Below are 21,601 nucleotides of genomic sequence, written 5' to 3'. Positions count from 1 at the left end.
TTAAAGAAAAAAACTGGATATTTGAAAAGTCGACAAAGCTCTAACCATCATAATCAAGAAAAGGAAAAAAAAGTGCAGACACACAAAACTAGAACTGATGGGAGGAAATATCTATCAAATAACTATCAAACAGAAAAACTTTTTAAAAATCATAAAGACACAACTCAGCAAATGACTTGAAAACTTTAGATGAAGTGGATTTTATATTATAAATGCACTGTAACTTAGCATATTAAAAAGCAGAGACATTACTTTGCCAACAAAGGTCCATCTAGTCAAGACTATGGTTTTTCCAATGGTCATGTATGGATGTGAGAGTTGGACTGTGAAGAAAGCTGAGTGCTGAAGAATTGATGCTTTTGAACTGTGGCGTTGGAGAGGACTCTTGAGAGTCCCTTGGCCTGCAAGGAGATCCAACCAGTCCATTCTGAAGATCAGTCCTGGGTGTTCATTGGTAGGAATGATGCTAAAGCTGAAACTCCAATACTTTGGCCACCTCATACGAAGAGTTGACTCATTGGAAAAGACTCTGATGCTGGGAGGGATTGGGAGCAGGAGGAGAAGGGGATGACAGAGGATGAGATGGCTGGATGGCATCACTGACTTGATGGACATGAGTTTGAGTAAACTCCGGGAGATGGTGATGGACAGGGTGGCCTGGCATGCTGCGATTCATGGGGTAGCAAAGAGCCGGACATGACTGAGCGACTGAACTGAACTGATACCCAAATTACGTCTTATAGAGACAGAAAGTCTAAACATGTCATTACTATAGAAAAACAGTTGAACAGGCAACTCCCCTAAAAGGGAACCAAGCACAAATACTTTCACAAAGAAAGTTTACCAATATCAGAAAATCATGATGCTACTTAAAATTTTCAAAGCATGAAGAAGGAGCTCTTCCAGTTCATTTTATAACATGAGTACAATGTTCATCGCAAACTTTTTCAGTTTGCACAGAAAATGAAAAAAAATAGTCTAATTTCACATAATACAGAATGTCCTGCTAAGTCACTTCAGTCGTGTCCAACTCTGTGCGACCCCGTCGGGCTCCCCAGTTCCTGGGATTCTCCAGGCAAGAACACTGGAGTGGGTTGCCATTTCCTTCTCCAATGCATGAAAGTGAAAAGTGAAAGTGAAGTCACTCAGTCGTGTCCAACCCTCAGCGACCCCATGGACTACAGCCTACCAGGTTCCTCTGTCCATGGGATTTTCCAGCCAGGAGTACTGGAGTGGGGTGCCGTTGCCTTCTCCATACAGAATGTCCAAGTGGGGTTAATTCCAGAAATGCAAAGATCACTCATTGTCAAGGAAGACATTAACAAAGATTCTCTCCTCTACCAATCTCTACTTAGGATTCCCTGAACTCTTTTCCAAATAGAACTTGACTTTTGGATTTCTGTTTTCTTCTCTGTGTTGTTTGTTCACTTTTAGCAAGAATCCTGTTAGGCTGGTTTGGCTAGAATCTTCTATTTGCCTATCTGGTTACCCTTTATATTTAATTGTGTTCCTCATCCTCTACCATCCCCTAGGTAATGTCTGATCACCTTGGACTGCTTTCAGCAGGAATCTTGTTTGGTTGGTTTAGCCAGAATTCTGCCTTACCTCAGATGTTTCCTCTTAGTAATTTTCTATCCACTGACCCTCAACCCACCCTCCCCCTGCTCCTTAGCTATAAATTCCCACTTGCCTATGCTGTATTTGAAATAGATTCTAATTCTGTACTGAGGCCTTTCCCCCATCACAATATTCCTGAATGAAATCATTTTTACCTCTTATCTACCATCCAGCTCTGGTTTATCTTTGACAATATTAATATAATCCATCAAATTAATAAAAGTAAGGAGAAAAAAAAAAACCATACACGATCATCTCCATAGTTGCACAATGGGCACTGACAAAAGCCAACATATATTCAACACTATAGAGGATTGAATAATGTTTGGCAAAAATTCATGTCCACTTGGAACCTGAAAATTCGACCTTATTTAGAAATAGTGTCTTTAAAGATATAATTGGTTTAAAAGACATCATATTGGATTAGGGTGAGTTCCTAAATCCAATGACTGATGTCCTTACAAGAAGAGAACATGCAGAGACCGAGATACAGAGGGATCAAGGATGTATGACGATGGAGGCCGAGATTAGAGTGATGCAGCTACAATCCAAGGATAGCCAGAAGCCACCAGAAACAAAGATGAGGCATTATTTGAAAAGAGATACAGATGTAAGGCAAATCTGGTTAATTAAAAACTCAGAAATAAATTAAAAAAAAAAAACCATACAACTCAGAAGCATGGCAGCAGGAAGAACTCCATGAATGTGCTCATCAGAGAATTTGCGGAAATTGTATAAATTATCCGGAAATGGTTCTAAGGGCATATGTCATATTGAGAAAGGTTAATTCAAGAAAATGTACTAAAGTTCAGTAATAACAATGAGAATCTTTGTCATTTGAATCACAACCTACTCCCTCCCTCTCTCTTCCCAGGCCAGGCTGACAGAAACTCTACTCCAAACTATACAGCCAAGGAAACAAAGTTCCCCCTCCCCCAACCCATGGCACCCCACTCCAGTCCTCTTGCCTGGAGAATCCCATGGACGGAGGAGCCTGGTGGGCTGCAGTCCATGGGGTCGCTAAGAGTCGGACACGACTGAGCGACTCATTTTCACTTTTCACTTTCATGCATTGGAGAAGGCAATGGCAACCCACTCCAGTGTTCTTGCCTGGAGAATCCCAGGGACGGGGGAGCCTGGTGGGCTGCCGTCTATGGGGTTGCACAGAGTTGGACACGACTGAAGCGACTTAGCAGCAGCAGCAGCAGCAGCAGCAGCAGTATCTTTCCTCCATTTCTAATCATACCCTCAGCTCCTTCTTGCAGAGACTAAGTTCTGGGAAAGTGCAGCTAAGAGGTGAAGGCTCTCATCTTTCCACTCATGGAAAACGGATTCTATTTTATTGCAGGGCCCCTTCATCCCCATCATGAGACGGAGGTTCCAGGACAGGAGAGAGCTGCCTAGAAAACCTAAGGCTGTTGCCTCTTGCCCAGCACCCAGCTACTATAACAGGAATGTTACTCAGAAAGAAGTATGCTACTGTCTGCCCCCAGCTGAAAAGCTAAAGGGAATCCTTCAAGTTGAAGCAAGAAGCTGATCAGCAGCAATACAAAACTGAACAAAAATATACAACTCCTTGGTAAAGGAAAACAGACAGATAAATATAGAAACCTGTAAAATTGTAATGTAGGTGTATAAGCCATCTTTAAATCTGGTATAGAATTTAAAAAGCATAAAACTTAATTATGACTCTAAGTTAATGATTACACCATATAAAAGATATTTTGTGTCATCAATAACAAAGTAAGAGATGGCAAAGATTATTATAACTTTTAGATGTTTTATGTAATTGCATTGATAACCACAAACAGCTATAGAATATACACAAAGGGAAATGAGAAGGAAATCAAAGCATGTCTATCTCAATCAGTTGCAGCAGCTATAACAGAATCCTCATGTATTCTAAAATAAGCCCCCTCATTCTAATAAATATTAAATCTATTGAAAATCAGGAATTAGAATAGAAGTCAAAATAATTTGGTTGAGGAGAGAGAGAAATTATTGATGCCATGTGCTGTTTTCGGTACGAGGTAGCTGTTTTCAACCAAGAAAGAAAAAAGAGAGAGAGACAGAAAATATACATAGGTGGTAAGAGTTCTGTTGCCTTTTTAATTTTCTGGTTAAAAACTGAAAGGAGATTCTGATTTAAATCCCAAGAGGTCCTCTTGAGGCTTTTGCCCTGAAGCATGATTTAAAGCGGGGAACTGCTTTTCATACACTAGGTCCCTCTCACTACACTGTCCCAGAGACCAAGCAGTCATATTTACTTAGAACCAATGGTTCTTCTCACGTTGGCACAGTTGTTTGTCTCAGCAATTTTTGTAAGCTCTGAAAATACATGGATCACGTGAGCAAGAACCTACCAATGTGGAAATTCTAAAAAAGAACCCAAAAAAGATGCAGACCAGAGGAGGCAGTTGTCTAGGCTAACTGCTAAGCTTTTCAGAGGCAGGAGGTCTGGCGAGGTCAGATATGTGCGTATTCAAAAGCTGATGAGGCAGACTGAGATCACCAGAGTTATCTGTTGATATGACTGTATTAATGAGTCTCCTAAGATCCCTCTGTCAGGTAGAGAAAGGGGGCTTATATCCCTACTTCTATACGCTGACTAATGTTCCCCCGAGACAACTCTGATTTGTTGATGATCTATATCTTCAAAAATTCAAGGTATACTGTGCTGGAGACATAGCAACTTCTTAACACTCTGTAAAGGAAGGTACCCCTTTGCCAATATCTACTCAGATGACTGCATTAATAGTTCTAAAGTGAGGATCTTTGCTAAAGATTTAGGAGGTAACACCTATACTGAGAGTACATATATCTCGGCTTTTTGTGATTTTGGAATGCTATAATATAGAAACATGGAGATTTTTATTTGTCTTGGCAATCTCAGTTAAAAATAGGAAAATATTGGGAGTTCCCTGGCTGCCTAATGGTTAGGATTCTAGACTTTCACTGCCATGGCCTGAATTCAATCCCTGGTCAAGGAACTGAAAGAAGGCATGGCCGTCTCCTCAAGAAACGAAAATGCTAATGATTTTTTAGAGGAAAAACAGTTCAGTTATGAATAGTGACTAGAGAAGGAAATGGCAACCCCCTCCAGTACTCTTGGCTGGAAAATCTCGTGGCTGGAGGAGCGTGGTAGGCTACAGTCCATGGGGTTGCAATGAGTCGGACACGACTGAGCGACTTCATTTCACTTCACTTCATGAATACTGAATCCTACTCTAAAGGCAGAATTTTGAATCTAAATAAAAATGCCAAGAAACATGATTTTAAGAATCTAGAAGGACATATTAAAAAACAACAATCTACCATTACAGGGAAATTTTGGCCATCTCAGAACTCATACATAGGAACGGATTTTGGTGTTCCCAAGATGACCATTTGGTGGCACCTAAGTCATTCTCCAGAACTTTGATGCTTTACATCATGTACAGGAAAGCATTTACAAAGGCAAGGACAAATTCCTCCATTCTCCAAAGTTATTATTAGGAATACCTACCAAGAAGCTCTTTAGGTGGCTGAATCTTTGCTATCTGTATTTATCATACCTCCCCTCCCAAAAAAGAAAAAAATAATAACTGAAGTTATGGCAAGGCTTCAGTCCTTTATCTCAAAGACACTTTGGATATTTACAAATAAATTTCATTCAGTTGTCCAAATGTTTAAAAAATTAACTATGTTTCACATTCTACTTTGTCAGGTAAAAAGGGCAGAACTTATTTAACACAATAAGAACTCTATCTAGATATGAAGCTTATATTATAATTTAAAAGTTACTCAGGAACAATAAGTTAAAGAAGCACATATGAAATATAAAAAGGAGGGAGGGAGCGGGGAAAGAAGGGGAGGCTGTAATGGGAAAAGAGTGGTAGAGAAGAACAAAGGAAAGCTTTCCTTCCTCTCCTCAAATCTATTCCTTGACCCAGCAACAGCCCAGAAAACGAAGGGATCTAAAGGAAATTTCCTGTGGACTTCACATTTGCTCTTATTTTTTCTGCTTTCTGTGTTTCCTGCTCTTAGATGATACTGCGAAATGTAACTATTGTAGTTGGACTTGTTAATTTGGTACCTCGCTTGTTTTTCGGTTTCCGCAGTCCTGTGCGGCTTGGTACTCCCTCAGCCTCTTTAATCGTCTTTTGCCAGCTGACTCAGCTACCCAAGGCGGTGTTAAGGCCCTAGGGCAAAAATGGGTCCATATTAAAAATAAAATAGTTCTTGTTTTTTGTGTGATTTAAAAGACCTAAAAGAGAACAAAAGAACCAGAAAACACGACAGGTGGTGGACGTTCTTAAGAAACGAGGATGCGTCTATTGCTGTTAGAACCCAAAACACAAGAAAACTGGAGGTGCCGGGGATTGAACCCGGGGCCTCGTGCATGCTAAGCACGCGCTCTACCACTGAGCTACACCCCCTCCCGCCGCAATGTTTTCAGAATTATTCCTATGACCCATCGATACATCTTCCGCAAAAGAAACTTTACTTCATGAAATTCAATTTTTGAACTTTCTCTACTGAATACTGTCTTGTAACTAGGCTATAAGAACGAAAACTAAATATTATACCGAAAGTGCCGTCTGGTCCTGAGCTCTCTCACTGCGGGTCACCCTCTGGGACACCAGCTCGACGGCCATGCCTGTGGCGAAGGGGGAGCTCCTGACTGGCCGCCCCCAGGGGGAGGTCTGGGATAAGACCTCTGCTTAAATACGTTGCCAGAAAACCGAAAGTATAATGCCGGAGGATAAAAAGAAGCCCTAAACGGAGCCATAGGGATTTAGGTCCAGGTAGGAGAGAAGACTGGGAAGCAATCGTGACAGGCCCACTTCGGTCGCTTCCCTCCTTCAGGTAAGCTCCCGCGTCAAGACTCAGAGTCGGGAACACGCATGGTGGCTGCGTCTCCCGAGCTTTTAACCTCGGGTCTCGAGAACCACCGAGACGTGCGCGTGGAAGAGGAGAGAAAGAAACCGAGCAGCCTTAGAGCGCCCCTGTCGGAACGGAACGGTACCCAGAAGGAAGGCGTTTTAAGGCGTAGGCTTGATCGCAAAATGATTTAACTGTATAAACCCTTCAGGCTCCTGCAGTAGTTAGGCCCCTCGACCTCCGAGGGGCAACCCTCAGGCGCTTCTCGCCGTTCTCTGACCCAGAAATGAGTATTGGGAGCAAATCCTAATTCATTTTCCAGATAAGCTTTCTTCTGATTCTCACTCCTGTGGACTCTTGGAGACCTGAAATCACCACCGCCCTTTCGGTTCCTCCCCAACTCCGGATCTGGCCGTCCTGGCGGATCCGACCCGGCCAAGCCCCAGAGGACTTGCGGGGGTCATTGGGTTTTGGTGTTCAGTCGCTCAGTCGTGCCCGACACTTTGCGACCCAGTGGACTGCAGCACACCAGGTTTCCCTGTCCTTCATCTCTCGGAGCTTGCGCAAACGCCTGTCCATTGAGTCTGTGATGCCATCCAATCATCTCTTCCCCTTCTGCCTTTGGATATACAATGCTTGGGCCACAGGCGACTCTCAGAGAGGCTAAAGGGACATATGAATGCTTTTTAGACAACACTGTGGAGGGGGGAGGGGATTGTCGGGGGGATCCATAAAGATGGAAAATCACCTGGAGGAACTGAATAAAACTATGGATTGCTGGGCCCCACTCTCTAGATGCTGAGTGCTCTCAGAATCTTGGGTTCTTAAGTTATTCAACTGAAAAAGGGAACCTCCTACACTGTTGGTGGGAATGTAAGTTGGTGCAGCCACTATGGAAAACAGTATATTGGTTCCTCAAAAGACTAAAGCAGAGTTGCCATTTGATCCAGCAATTCCACTTCTGAGCATATACCCAGACAAAACTACATTTCAAAAAGATACATGCACCCCTAGGATCATTACATCCCTATTTACAATAGCCAAGACATGGAAGCATTCTAAATGCCCATGGACAGATGAATGGATAAAGAAGATATGGTACATATATACAATGGAATATATCTCAGCCATAAAAAAGAAGCAAAGAAGGATGAAAAACAAAAAAAAACAAAAGCAAACAAAACAAAAACAAACAAACAAAAGAAACAAAGAATGCCATTTGCAGCAGCATGGATGGACCTAGAGGTTATCATGTTAAGCGAAGTAAGACAGTGAAAGACACATATCATATGATATCACCTATATATAGAAACTAAAATATGACAAACAAACTTATCCATGAAACAGAGACAGACTCACAGAAATAGAGAAGAGACTTGTGGGGGAGGGGGGAAGGGATTGAGAGTTTGAGATTTGCACATGCAGATTTGGAGAAGAAAATAGCAACCCACTCCAGTATTCTTGGCTGGAAAATTCCATGGACAGATGAGCCTGACTACAGTCCATGGTGTCTCAAGAGTTGGACGTGACTTAGCAACTAAACCACCACCACCAGGTGCAGACTGTTCTATATAGAATGGGTAAACATCAAGGTCATACTGTACAGCACAGGAAACTATATGTTCTGTAGTAAGCCATAATGGAGAAGAATATAAAAAAGAATGTATATATATATACATATGTGTGTGTGTGTATGTATATATATATGTACAAATGAATCATTTTGCTGTACAGGAGAAATTAGCATTGTAAGTCAACTATATACTTCAATAAACTTTTAAAAATTATAAATGTCCCTCAATTGAATCTGATAAACAAACTTAAACAAACTAGTTTGGGAACAACTGGACCTGAAACTCTAGGAACAGAAACTGACATGAACTAGGATCCTGAAAAAGTTAATACAGGAGGAGGAGAAAACAAGAAGGGAAAAGAGGGCACCGGCGAGCAGGAGACAGAAAGGTGGGAGGAAGAGTGCTGAGGAGTGAGTCTTTCAAAGCTATGGTAAACAAAACAGTATGGTAAGGTACTGGCATAAAAAAAGACACACAGGACCTTCCCTGGTGGTTCAGTGGTTAAGACTCCAAGCTTCCTGGGCAGGGAGGGGAGAAGGGAGGGGGAAGGGTGGCATAGCTGATCAGGGAACTAAAGATTCCTGGTGGGGTGCACCAAAAAGATATAATTCAGCTGCTTTTAATATTAAGGGCTTCCCTAGCTCAATGGTGGGAGAAGGCAATGGCACCCCACTCCAGTACTCTTGCCTGGAAAATCTCATGGGCGGAGGAGCCTGGGGGGCAGTCCATGGCTGAGCGACTTCACTTTCACTTTTCACTTTCATGCATTGGGGAAGGAAATGGCAACCCACTCCAGTGTTCTTGCCTGGAGAATCCCAGGGACGGGGGAGCCTGGTGGGCTGTCGTGTATGGGGTTGCACAGAGTCGGACATGACTGAAGTGACTTACCAGCAGTAGCAGCAGTAGCTCAATGGTAACGATCTGCCTGCAGTACAGGAGACCCAGGTTTGATCCCTGGGCTGGGAAGTTCTCTGTAGAAAGGAACGGAGACCCACTCCAGTATTCTTGCCTGGAGAACTCCATGGAGAGAGGAGCCTGGTAGGCTACTGTCCCTGGGGTCTTGAAGAGTTGGACAGGACTGAGTGACTAACACTATGATAAAATATCTAAATTTAAAAAATGAATTAAAAACTTGAACAATGAAGAGGAGGAAGGAATAAAAAGTACCCAAAAAAAGGTACAAAATTGAGTTCAGTTCAGTTCACTTTAGTCATGCAGTTGTGTCCGACACTTTGAGACCACATGAATCACAGCATGCCAAGCCTCCCTGTCCATCACCAACTCCCAGAGTTCACTCAAACTCATGTCCATCGAGTCGGTGATGCCATCCAGGCATCTCATCCTCTGTCGTCCCCTTCTTCTCCTGTCCCCAATCCCTCCCAGCATCAGAGTATTTTCCAACGAGTCAACTCTTCACATGAGGTGGCCAAAGTACTGGAGTTTCAGCTTCAGCATCAGTCCTTCCAATGAACACCCAGGACTGGTCTCTATTAGAATGGACTGGTTGGATCTCCTTGCAGTCCAAGGGACTCTCAAGAGTCTTCTCCAACACCACAGTTCAAAAGCATCAGTTCTTCGGCACTCAGCTTTCTTCACAGTCCAACTCTCACATTCATACATGACCACTGGAAAAACCATAGCCTTGACTAGACAGACCTTTGTTGGCAAAGTAATATGAGTTAGGGGAGGTCAGTTTTTGCTTGCAAATGAAATGGATGCCAAGATGAAAATCCAAGAGAATCCACTAAGGAGTTTAGACTTCAAAAGTTTGTTGGAATATAGTCACCTGTTTCCAAAGAGTGCAACTTGTGCAAAACTCATTTCCAGCTAGCATCAATAGTTTGCCTTTAAATTTCTAAATTTGTTTGTTAGAAGGTACTAAGATTCCTTCAGTCTATATTTTCACTCTTGACCAAACGATTATTAATAAGATCATAAACTCTAAAATGTTCTTTTCTTGAAATCATGTGTCAGAATGGTTTCATTTCTGCAGTATCGTCCATAACAGAACTGAAAATGGCAGGTCTGTAGCTTGTTGAGCTTTATATCTGCCTCCATTTCCTTTTTACCTCTCTGAAATGTAAACTCTAAAGTTCTTTTTATGCAGTGCAAATACTATGATTTCTATATATGATTGGGGGAAAAAAAATCTGTTAAGCAGTCAGAGTAGTGGAGGCAAAGGAGAGGGACAGAGTTGATTTACAGAGAATGTGTGAAGATGAAATTTGGGGGCAAATAAACCTGACCATTATCTAGATTTCTGAGAAAAGAAGATGCCATTCCTTCTTCCCGTTTCAGTTCAGTTCAGTCCAGTCAGTAGAAAAGCCCCCCACCCAGCCCTGTCTACATAAGTTTTGTACTTTAGGTGAGAAGGGTCTCTTACAGTTGGCCGCGTGGCCTAATGGATAAGGCGTCTGATTCCGGATCAGAAGATTGAGGGTTCGAGTCCCTTCGTGGTCGCTTCTTTTTCTATTTGCTGGTCTGATTCCCTGCCAGGTTGGAGAGGCTTAAAATCTGATTTGCTTCCTCTCTCCTCTTGATGCTGTTGCCCGGTTGTGAGTGAGTTCAAACAATTAATCGATCAATGCGTTCTTATTTAACAATTATATATTGGAGGCCTGATGTTTGACGAGTGCTTTAGGCATGAACGAGGAGGGAATAGCACGTGTCCTCAACGAGCTTACTTTCTACCGAACCTGACAAATGAAATAAACACAGAAACAAAATAACTAAAACTTGTTTCATGTCCTATGAAATAAATAATTTATAGGCTGAAATAAAAAATTAGGGATGGGGGCTTCTTTAGACAGAATTTTATTATTCCTGGCTTAAGGGACAATACTGCTAACTTGCTGAGAATATGAAGGCACTTGGTCTTTACAAAGCTGAAATACTGAACTTTTGAGGGGGCAGGGATCACTTAAAAAATCAACTAAATGGGGAAATGACTAGCTAAATTTCTGGGAACAAATATCTGACTAGGATTTCTATAATTGTAGCTCTGAATGGTTTGAAATAGATGTTCTCCAGATTTTCATTAGCTACCATAAACATAATTGCCTCTACCTCCTCCCTTTAGAAAAGCATAAAGGCAGAAGCCACCAAAGGCTTTCATTCCAGCTGAACTGTCCTCTGGAGCAACTTCTGTGTAGTCACGAGACCTTAAGTTTTTAGCAAGAGCGCAAATGCCAGAAATGGAACTGAACAGCAGGGAGGGTCTTCAAATAATTTGAAAACAGAACTATGGTATGATCCAGCAAACTCCACTTGTGGGTATATATTCAAAAGATTTGAAAATAGAGTCTCAAAGAGATATTTGCACCCATGTTCATAGCAGCATTATTCACAACAGCCAAGAGGTAGAATGAACCTAAATATCCTTAGAAGGATAAATTGATGAATAAAATGTGGTATATACCATGTAATATTATTGTCTTAAATAAAAGAAAGAAATAGACCTTGAGGACATTATTCAAAGTGAAATAAGCCATTCACAAAAAGACAAATACTGTATGATTCCATTGACACAAGTGTTCAATTCAGTCACTCAGTTGTGTCCTACTCTTTGTGACCCCATGTACTGCAGCACACCAGGCTTCCCTGTCCATCACCAACTCCCTGAGTTCACTCAAACTCATGTTCATCAAGTTGGTGATGCCATCCAACCATCTCATCCTCTGTCATCCCCTTCTCCTCCTGCCTTCAATCTTTCCCAGCATCAGGGTCTTTCTTTCCAAATGAGTCAGTTTTTCGCATCAGGTGGTCAAAGTATTGGAGTTTCAGCTTCAGCATCAGTCCTTCCAATGAATATTCATGACTGATTTGCTTTAGGATAGACTGGTTGGATCTCCTTGCAGTCCAAGAGACTCTCAAGAGTCTTCTCCCAACACCACAGTTCAAAAGCATCGATTCTTCAGTGCTCAGCTTTCTTTATAGTCCAACTCTCACATCCATACGTGACTACTGAAAAAACCATAGCTTTGACCAGACGGACCTTTGTTGGCTAAGTAATGTTTCTGCTTTTTAAAAAGCTGTCTAGATTGGTCATAATTTTTCCAAGGAACAAGTGTCTTTTAATTTTATGGCTGCAATCACCCATCTGCAGTGATCTTGGAGCCCCCCAAAATAAAAGTCTGCCACTGTTTCCACTGTTTCCCTGTCTATATGCCATGAAGTGATGGGACCAGATGCCATGATCTTAGTTTTCTGAATGTTGAGTTTTAAGCCAGCTTTTTCACTCTCCTCTTTCACTGTCATCAAGAAGCTCTTTAGTTCTCCAAAGATATATAGTCCAGATATACGTGTTTGAAGGAAGCAGCAGGTCACCATTACCCCTTACAGAATTAGGAAAACAATATTATCCTCTAAGGAATTACACCGCTGGCATGGTCAAGCAGACATTCCTATCTTTGTACAGGTGCACATTGTACATTAAAGAGGGCCCTGTCAGAGAGGGACTATGTTATGTTCAAATTTTCTTGTGCAGCCTTAAAAACTTAAATCCTATTCCATCACAGAGTAAATGAAACAATCAAATTCATAGAAACAAGTAGAATGGTGATTACCATTTTATGGGAGGGAAGTGAAAATGACAGTTGTTTAATGGGTACAGAATTTCAATTTTGCAAGATAAGGGTTCTAGAGATCTGTTCCACAGCAATATGAATATTCCTAAAACTACTGAACAGTACATTAACAATGGTTAAGACTTTTTTTTATAATAAATAAATATTTGTTAAAAAACCAGTTGGCTATAAATGTATGGGATGATTTCTGGATTCTCAATTGCATTATATGTTCATCTTTATGCCATTACCATATCATGTTGGTTACTATAGCTTTATACTAAGTTTTGAATTGAGGAAGTCTGAGTTCACCTTTGTTCTTCTTTTTCAAGATTTTTATATGTTCATATTGCAATTTGGTATGAATTTGAAGATTGGCCTTTTCTTTTCTGTAAAAAAAGTTTTTGGAATTTTGATAGAAATGAAATTGAATCTGTAGATCACTTTGGATAGTATTAACATCTTAACAGTATTAAGTCTTCCTATTTAGGAACTTGGAATCTCTTTCCACTTATTTGACTCTTCTTTAATTTCTGTCATCAATGTTTTGTAGATTTCAGTGTACAAGTCTTTCATTTCATTGGTTAAATCCATTCGTGGGTATTTTATTCCTTATGTGCTATTATAATTGAAGTTGCTTTCATAATTTTCTTTTTGGTTTGTTCATTGCTGATATAGAAACACAACTGACTTTGTATGTTGATCTTATACTCTGCAACTTTGCTGAATTCATCTATCAGTTGTAGAAGTTTTCTTGTGATCATGTCATGATATTGCCATCTGTAAATAGAAACAGTATTACTTCTATACTTTCCATTTGAATGACTTTGATTGATTATTTTTCTTGTCTAATCGCTTGAAAATGAGGTTAGCTGTAGTTTTTTCTATAAATGTTCTTTATCATATTGAAGAAGGGCATGATATTTTAAGTGGTGAAATACAGTTTGCTTCTCACCTCATGTTCCATGAAATGGAGATATCTGTAATAAAAATGTGTGAAGTTGGGTTAAAACAGGAATATGGTCATTTCAAGTGCTACCTTTTTATATCATTTATAAGAAATTGAAGGGTACTAGAGCTGATGAATTAACTGACTTCTCTAGTAAATTTCATAGAGAAATCAGACTTGTACTATGGCTTTCCTAGGAACCCTCTGATGGTAGACCACACTCATCTCATTTACAGTCAGATCTCCATATCTGCAGGTTCTGCAGCCACGGATTATAACAACTCCATATCAAAAATAATCAGAAAAATATTCCAGAAAGTTCCAAACAGGAAAACTTGAATTTACCATGCACCACCAACTATTTACATAGCATTTATGCTGTACTAGGTATTTAATCAAGAGATGATTTAAAAGTATAAAAGAGAATATGTGTAGGCTATAAGCAAATAACTATGCCACTTTATATGAGACTCAAATATCCATGGATTTTGGCATCTGCTGGAGGCCCCGGAACACGATGGATACAAAGAGATAACTGTATATCCACTCATCAATAGGCTTGTGTTGTAGTGGTTATAGTTTGGTCACATTTGGACCTACTTTCTATACTGGGTATTCCACATTTTTTTAAAGTATCTTTTTAAATTTCAGCTGGAGTTATCCATAATTTAGTTGAATTTTTAACTTCACTTTAAAAACCTTAGACTTGCTTTATGCTAGTCAATATTGGTTCAGTTGATCATATGAAATCAGTTACTAGGATGAAGTTTATCATTTTAATAGCTTAGTCAAACCTTCACTTATTGATACTTTAACTTTTAATTTCTTGTCAAATTGTGGAATGCTTCACAAATTTGCATGTCATCCTTGAGCAAGAGCCATGAGACTCATTTCCAACTTTAGTATGTGTGCTGCCAAGACGAGCACTATTCTGCATTATATATTCACATTTTAAAAGCCAAACAAGTCAGGCACTCATTCCTGCAAACAATTTTTAGCTAGTATGCAATCATGTGTTTTATAAACTTTTTGGACATAATGAGCATCTTTTTCTGAAACAGAAAGCAGGGAATCATGAGTAATATGAACAACTATTTTTACAAGGGAAGTCTCAGAGTAAGTGAATACTTCTAATATTTCACCTATCTTCTGAGTTTCAAAGTTTTCAAATAGCTACAAGCTTTAATTTTCAAATAAACCAGCTTTCTTTTCACCCACCTAGTCTCTTACATTTTGACTATTTCAGGGTAAAAATCAGTGATCAAACAAGTAGAGTCATGTGTGGTCATAATGACAGAAATACATTATCATGCATATATGAATCAATAGCTGGCGTTAGTCTTGGGATCTGGGATATGTATATTCTTCTCCTGAGAGATAAGGAAATCCTGGAATATGGTGTTCCTGAGCAGAATCAGTCATTTGACTGGAATATAAGCAGCATAGGGTATAAATTTATTTTACTCATTTTAAAAAATTAAATTTTAATTTTAATTCTATCCTATTCCATTTTATTTTTCTACTTTTACTGTCATGGCTCCAGAACTGCATTCCTTGGTACATAAAAAGCACTCATGATATACTCGTTGGAAGAATGGTGATTAAAAATACCCTAAATGTCTAGGGGGAAAAAAAAAGTGGTTAATGTGTACCACTTTGCAACATTTCATTCTAAAGAAAAAGATTGTGTTTACACGGAAAGAGCCCAAGATACATTAGGTTTAAAAAAAAAAAAGTCAGAGAATGGTATACTTCCTATGACTGCATTTCTGTAAAAACAAAATATTTATATATTATATATACATGAATTCAGAGAAAATAGGAGTGTACAAAATATAATAAAATATTGTTGGTGGTTAGATTTGGAGGAGGAGGAAGGTATAACTTTCATATTTTATTCAGGAGTTAAAATGGCACTCAATTTTGACTAGGAAACAAAACAATAATTATTAGATGCCAGCGAGGGTGTGATTGTGCCTAATTTACAAAGGAAATGTTTGAGGACTAATTCATGACTTTTGAACACGGAGAGACCATGTTCAATATAAAATAAATAGATCTGTATTAAAATCCATAAATTTATATTTATATAAGATTTATAGATCCATAAAACCCATAAATCTATTATCCTTCAATGTCTTATAAATAATATAGATCCATAGATCTATATTAAAATCAATAAAAATCCAATAGATCTATATTAAACATCCATATAAAATATGTTTGCAGGCAGGAGTGTGCAGTGGTAAAGAATCCTCCTGCCACTGTAGGAAACTCAAGAGACGCGGATTCCACCCCTGGGTGGGGAAGATCCCCTAGAATAGCAACCCGCTCCAGTATTCTTGCCTGGAAAACACTATGGATACAAGGAGACTGGAGGGCTGCAGTCCATGGGGTCCCAAAGAGCTGGACACGCCTGAAATACTGAGCACACACACGAGCACTAACGTGAGCTACAGGTGAGTGGACTTGGCAGGGAGTGCTGCAGGAAGTATTCAGGGAAGGGCCTCTGTCTGGGAAGAAGCGGAGGAGCAGCCAAGAGAAGCAGGCAGGGCACCGGACCACGCCCACTTTCCTTCTCCAACACCAAGGGGAAGGGAACTATCTTGAGTTCCAAATCTCGCTATTTTAACATTTCCTCGCGCTGTCTCAGAAAAACCAACCTCTCTTACTCTCCCGTCGTTATTAATCGTTCGCCCCAAATCTCGTGACTTCCAAAAATATCGCGATGTTTCAGCTTTTACTATTTTCGTTAGCAGCCCCTGTGAGAAATTTTTTTAAGTCCGTTTTTAACACTATGTGTTGGTAAATTGTATATGCATATTACCCTTCTCAACATATTTTATTTTAGAAATTAGAGGATGGGAAAAAAACGTTGTGTCAGAAGTGGGATTCGAACCCACGCCTCCATACGGAGACCAGAATCCCCAAGGCGGGGAAGCTTTAAGCTTGAGTCTGGCGCCTTAGACCACTCGGCCATCCTGACACCTCGGGAAAAACACGAAGATTTTGCACTAAAATAGATACAAAGATCAGCGTCTCTGTGACGTATACTCTAGGAAGATGTTAACTTCCGGATCGAGACTAAAAGGCCACCCATGGCTTGAAAAGGAAAACAGCTTATGTTTCTGGAGGGAAGGAAAGAAAGAACCGAATGACGTTTAGCCCAAGTCGCTTGGTAGGTTTTCCAGCCTCTGATCTTTACCGAAACCTTGAGCGCGGTTTTTGCCCCAGGCTTATTTTTGAAGACAGTGAGGAACAACAAAAATCCAACAAAAGCCCCAGATATTATGGCATAGACCATTTTATTGTCTCTGATTCCTTTTCGTCCCCAGATCTGCCTTGCCAGTGGAGAAGTGTTTGTTTTGGGCTCCGAACGTGACGGCCGAGGAACAGCCTTGAAAAGTCCTCGTAGGGTGACAACTCCCGCCGATGGAAGACTTGATGAGACAAGTTTCTACGCAAGAGTTTGACCTATTCCAGGTCCAGAGAAACTCAGTGACACGCTTGCTCCCGACCTTCCTGGTCACTCTCAGATATTCCTGATTGAAAGTCTCCGTGGCGTCCATTGCCAGGTAGCAGATAAAATGGCGATTTTTAAAAGGGATGGCTGGGTGAAAATAAGCGGAACGTGCCACACTTCCTGACAGACTTTTCCAGCTCTTTCTCAGCTTTGTGCGAAGTAATATGCGCTTTGAGTCTGGAAGGTCACATATTTTAATGAAACCTTGAAGGGTAAACAGTAAGAAATTATTCTTCCAACTAGGCTGAAAACTAAATATTTTCAGATGTCCATAATTATTACCTTAAATTCTACAAGTGGAATCACTAGATCTTTATCCAGTTTAACTTTATATTGGCGTATAGCTGACTTACAATGTTTTGTTAGTTTCAGGTGTACAACTCAGTTATTCAGTTACATATATACATATATCCATTCTTAAAGTTTATCCAGTTTTAAAAGCTTTTAAAACACATTGCCCACCTACCTCCCCAAAATTTTGAAGCAATTTAGAGTCATGTCCATGGTTTTTCAGGCAAGAATACTGAAAAGTGAAGTCTCTCAGTCGTGTCTGACTCTTTGCGACCCCATGGACTCTAGCCTACCAGGCTTCTCCGTCCATGGGGTTTCCCAGGCAAGAGTACTGGAGTGGGTTGCCAGTGGGCTGCAATTTCCTTCTCCAGAGAATCTTCTCGACCCAGGGATGGAACCCTAGTCTCCCACATTGCAGAAGATAACCCAAAGATGACCAACAGAATACTATGATTAAATGGTTAACAACAAAACATTTTGCTGGGTGACACAGTTTTATTAGTGAGGTTCAGTATTCATGTTTCAAGGATTTTTATATTCTCTAAATTGCTTACCCAACCTTTGAGGTGTTCATCCTTCCTTGATTTGTAAAATTCATTTTATGAAAAATAAACCCGTCTGATAATCTTTATTTACAAAGAACCCAAGAAGAAATTTCTTTTACTAACAAGAATCCTATTAAGTCCCTTAAACACTACTTTCCATGTATAGAAACTATAGATATAAAACTCTAGTTTTATAGTGAGCTGTAAATTTTACAAGGTTCTCATGTTAATCTTTAAAAACCAAGCTGTGGCCCACATTTCATGTCCTTATAATGTTACCATGCTAACATTTACTTTTATTCCTGGTCATTTTTTAGTTCCATCTCTTGCTTCCTTTATGGAATATTAAACTCCTGATATTTTGATTTTATGCGTTAAATGATTTGAAGTACTTTCCAGAATAGGTAAGGTATAATTAAATATGTAAACAATTTTACAATTTATTAACAATATTTATTGTTCAACAGGACTTCCCAGAGGCTAGTGTACATTTTTTGAAAACAACTGAATGAAGGATTTTGAAAGGCCTCAAAATTTAAAAGGGTGGGGCTTCCCTAGTGGTCTAGTAGTTAAGACTGTGCTTCTACTGTGTAGGACACAGCTTCCATCCCTGACAGGGTAACTAAGATCCCACATGCCTTGGGGCTCTACAAAAAAAAGATTTTAAAGAGTGGAGGGAACTAAAAAAAGATGACTGTGTTTGTTTATACCAATTTAAATAACAGGATTTAATTTCCAACCTTGAAATTAATTTCTTGACTATTTTATGTGGAAATGTACTTGGGGCAATACTGTCATATTTAAGTATTATTTGCACACTGTGAAATCTAAGCTATTAATGCTTTATAAATATTCTAGCAAAGTCAGTTCCACTAGAATAATCTACACTGGTTTGACTGAACTTTCTCATTATTCTTTACAAAGACCTCACAAAGAAATTACTGGGTTATAGGAGGCGCAAGAGTGTAGTGATCTAATTGCATAATCAAGTCAAAATTTATTGCAGGACCATGTTAGTTTGTAGTAACCTCTCAACCTCAAGAAAAAGTGCACTAAGGAAGAAATGCAGATCTAGGCTTTCAGTTTCTCCTGACCATGGTCGGCACTGAGGTTTCCTGAAAGCACAGTGTTTCATTTACCCACAAATGGTCTTTTGCCTCATCCCACTATTTCATGTTATTTTTTTCTCTTCTTAATTGACTTTATTAATTTTTCCAAGGACAGAGTCAGGTTCTCTTGTATTCTGAACAGTCAAGTTCATCTGGGGCACCTAACACTGTTTAACTTTTTTTTTGAATCAATGAATTGTCATGCATTTGTGAAGAAGCAACCCACAAATCATTGGTACACTAAGGATCTTTCTAGTTTTATTTTGCTGGGAGATGTGCGATTTCCATCCATACTTTGGTCATGATCCCTGATGAAGATGTTAACAAATGGATCTATTTACTATATGCTAGCTCTTGCTCTTACTTTCTTAGTGCTTTTAAGTGTTGCCTTTAAGGCAACTGTCATGTGCATTCTCTCATCTTGTCAGCTGCATATCCTAGATGGCAGTTTCCTTTCATTCTCTGAAACTTCCCTTCTAGGCCTTGTCTACTCTTGGGGAAGATGCTCTTCTGTACCCACTACATCAGTATCAGAGAAAACAAGAGCAGCTGAAGACTAACACAATTTTCCTGAGGCAACAACAACAACAACAAAAAACACAAAAAAACCCAAAAGAATGAGTGGTTGAAGCATGAATATGTAATTAACAACTTTAGATGTTCTGAGGAAAGGACCAGAGAGGAACCAGAAGAACTGGACCCCATGTTTGCCTAAAGGGGTCCATATTGTGACCTGATGAATTCAAATGCTTACCTTCCTGCAGATCGTCTGCAAAGTTTAACTTCATTCAAAATGACGTTTAAAAAATTTGTTTTTATACCTCTAAACCCACCACCCATAAGAATCATAGGATAAACAGTACAAAGCACATCAATTCACGCCCTCCTTCTCTACCGTCCTCCACATGGCCCACTGGTAACCACAAACCTTTTGTCCATATCACAGAAAGGGTACTGTAAAGTATACAGTCTTTTTGAGACTTTTTCCCATTCAGCATTGTTAGTAAGATTGTCTTGTAGTATATCCCAGTTCAAATTGGAAGTAGCTTTGCTGAATCCAAAGAGGTTGCTTACCGCTGCTCCAGCTGCTGCTGTTAATAAAAATTCATTAAGATGCTGCTCCTATTAGTACTGAGTCTACTAGAGATAAAGCAGACCCCGTGTGAGACCTTTTGTTAGCCTGGAGACAGCTCCATCAGTTGAGCAGCAAGGATCAGGGAGTCTTTCCTAGGAGCACATTTTCTTGGGACTGGTACCAAGCAAGGTGCCCTCTTTATGGGCTCTTATTCTTCCTCCTTGTCCCAATGGACTATATTAAGTAAAACTGAAATGCAATTCTGACTGGGTCTCTTCACCCAGTTTTCCAGTTGCGAATTCTTGAATCTAGAGTAGACAGACTTACTGTTAAAGGCTGGTATCCCAGGTCAACAGACTGGCACCCCAAGGCCTCAGTCTCTACCTTTCCATGCAGAAAAGCATAATCCATAGATATTGTGAGGCAGGATACGATGTACGTGGACATGTATTTCACCTTGGTCTGAATCCTGGCCCTGTTGCTTCCTAACTGTACACCTTGGATAAATCACTACCCTCTCTATGCTTCAATTTTCTTGTGTAAAATAAAGGCAACAGTATCTACTTTATCTTGTAGGGTTGTTAAGAGCATTAAATAAGCCATTGTACACAAAGCACTTCATACTATGTGCTGAGCATTGCTCTTTATCTGTGTAGTAGTATTTTATATACATAATATATATATATGTTCAGTTCAGTTCAGTTCAGTCACTCAGTCGTGTCCGACTCTTTGCAACCCCATGAATCGCAGCACGCCAGGCCTCTCTGTCCATCGCCAACTCCTGGAGTTCACTCAGACTCACGTCCATCGAGCCAGTGATGCCATCCAGCCATCTCATCCTCTGTCGTTTGTTAGCACATGTATTTATATCTATTGAGACTATTCAGCAAAAGCTAACCTAGCCTCATGGAAGCCCCTCTCTGAAGCTCCTGGTTATTTCTCTTAAAACCTTTTGAATAAATAAATGAATCAGGACATATCACCAATGCATGATCTTCAGCCATGAACCACAATGTTGGGTACAAGACTAAGACCACAAAATCTTGTCATCTTGAGGTCATGTCCAAAAGCAGAAAAGATCGAAAACCTCCTGGAAAAGAGCTGTCCTCTCAGCATATTTTTCCTCCTTAGAATGTGGTGCCCTCCATGACCCTAAGGGCTTAGGCTGCTGCTTCTGAGGTGGGAAGCAAGCTCTGGGCGCTCTGATCTATACCAAGCATTGCTGCATACCCCACTGTCAGTTATAAGCACTTGAGAGAACACTTTTCCAGAGACGTGACAGGATTAGCCAATACAAAGCTGTAGGCTATGGAAGTCCAACACTAGTTTCCAAGCACCAGTAGAAAGCAGTGACATGGTACTGTTTTTATCATCCAGTTGAAAGTAAAATACTGACCAGAATGAGATTCTCAAACCATAGAGGTTAATAGTGTTGATTTCCTCCAATATCTATGAACCCAGTCCTACCAAGACCCAGAAAATAACAACAG

The 21,601-nt window shown here is 40.0% G+C and overlaps 1 long non-coding RNA gene and 3 other non-coding genes across 4 annotated transcripts; 2 read left to right on the top strand and 2 right to left on the bottom strand.

Annotated features, from left to right (window-relative positions):
- Positions 1 to 5,963: 5,963 nt before the first annotated feature.
- On the bottom strand, positions 5,964 to 6,035 carry TRNAA-AGC (transfer RNA alanine (anticodon AGC)). Its single transcript has one exon. It is a non-coding gene; the product is annotated as a tRNA-Ala (tRNA).
- A 4,406-nt stretch (positions 6,036 to 10,441) lies between these two features.
- Positions 10,442 to 10,514, top strand: TRNAR-CCG (transfer RNA arginine (anticodon CCG)). Its single transcript has one exon. It is a non-coding gene; the product is annotated as a tRNA-Arg (tRNA).
- A 5,932-nt stretch (positions 10,515 to 16,446) lies between these two features.
- TRNAL-CAA (transfer RNA leucine (anticodon CAA)) lies at positions 16,447 to 16,554 on the bottom strand. Its single transcript has 2 exons — positions 16,517 to 16,554; positions 16,447 to 16,492 (listed from the first exon to the last, which is right to left on the bottom strand). It is a non-coding gene; the product is annotated as a tRNA-Leu (tRNA).
- Positions 16,555 to 16,654: 100 nt separating this feature from the next.
- On the top strand, positions 16,655 to 20,679 carry LOC105603786 (uncharacterized). Its single transcript, XR_001023084.5, has 3 exons — positions 16,655 to 16,746; positions 16,904 to 17,143; positions 19,517 to 20,679. It is a non-coding gene; the product is annotated as an uncharacterized LOC105603786 (long non-coding RNA).
- Positions 20,680 to 21,601: the final 922 nt, after the last annotated feature.

The sequence above is a fragment of the Ovis aries genome, chromosome 20 (assembly GCF_016772045.2).
Source record: "Ovis aries strain OAR_USU_Benz2616 breed Rambouillet chromosome 20, ARS-UI_Ramb_v3.0, whole genome shotgun sequence".
Taxonomy (NCBI): Eukaryota; Metazoa; Chordata; class Mammalia; order Artiodactyla; family Bovidae; genus Ovis; species Ovis aries.
Note: the sequence above shows the minus strand (reverse complement) of the source record. Positions and strands in the feature narration are given on the sequence as shown.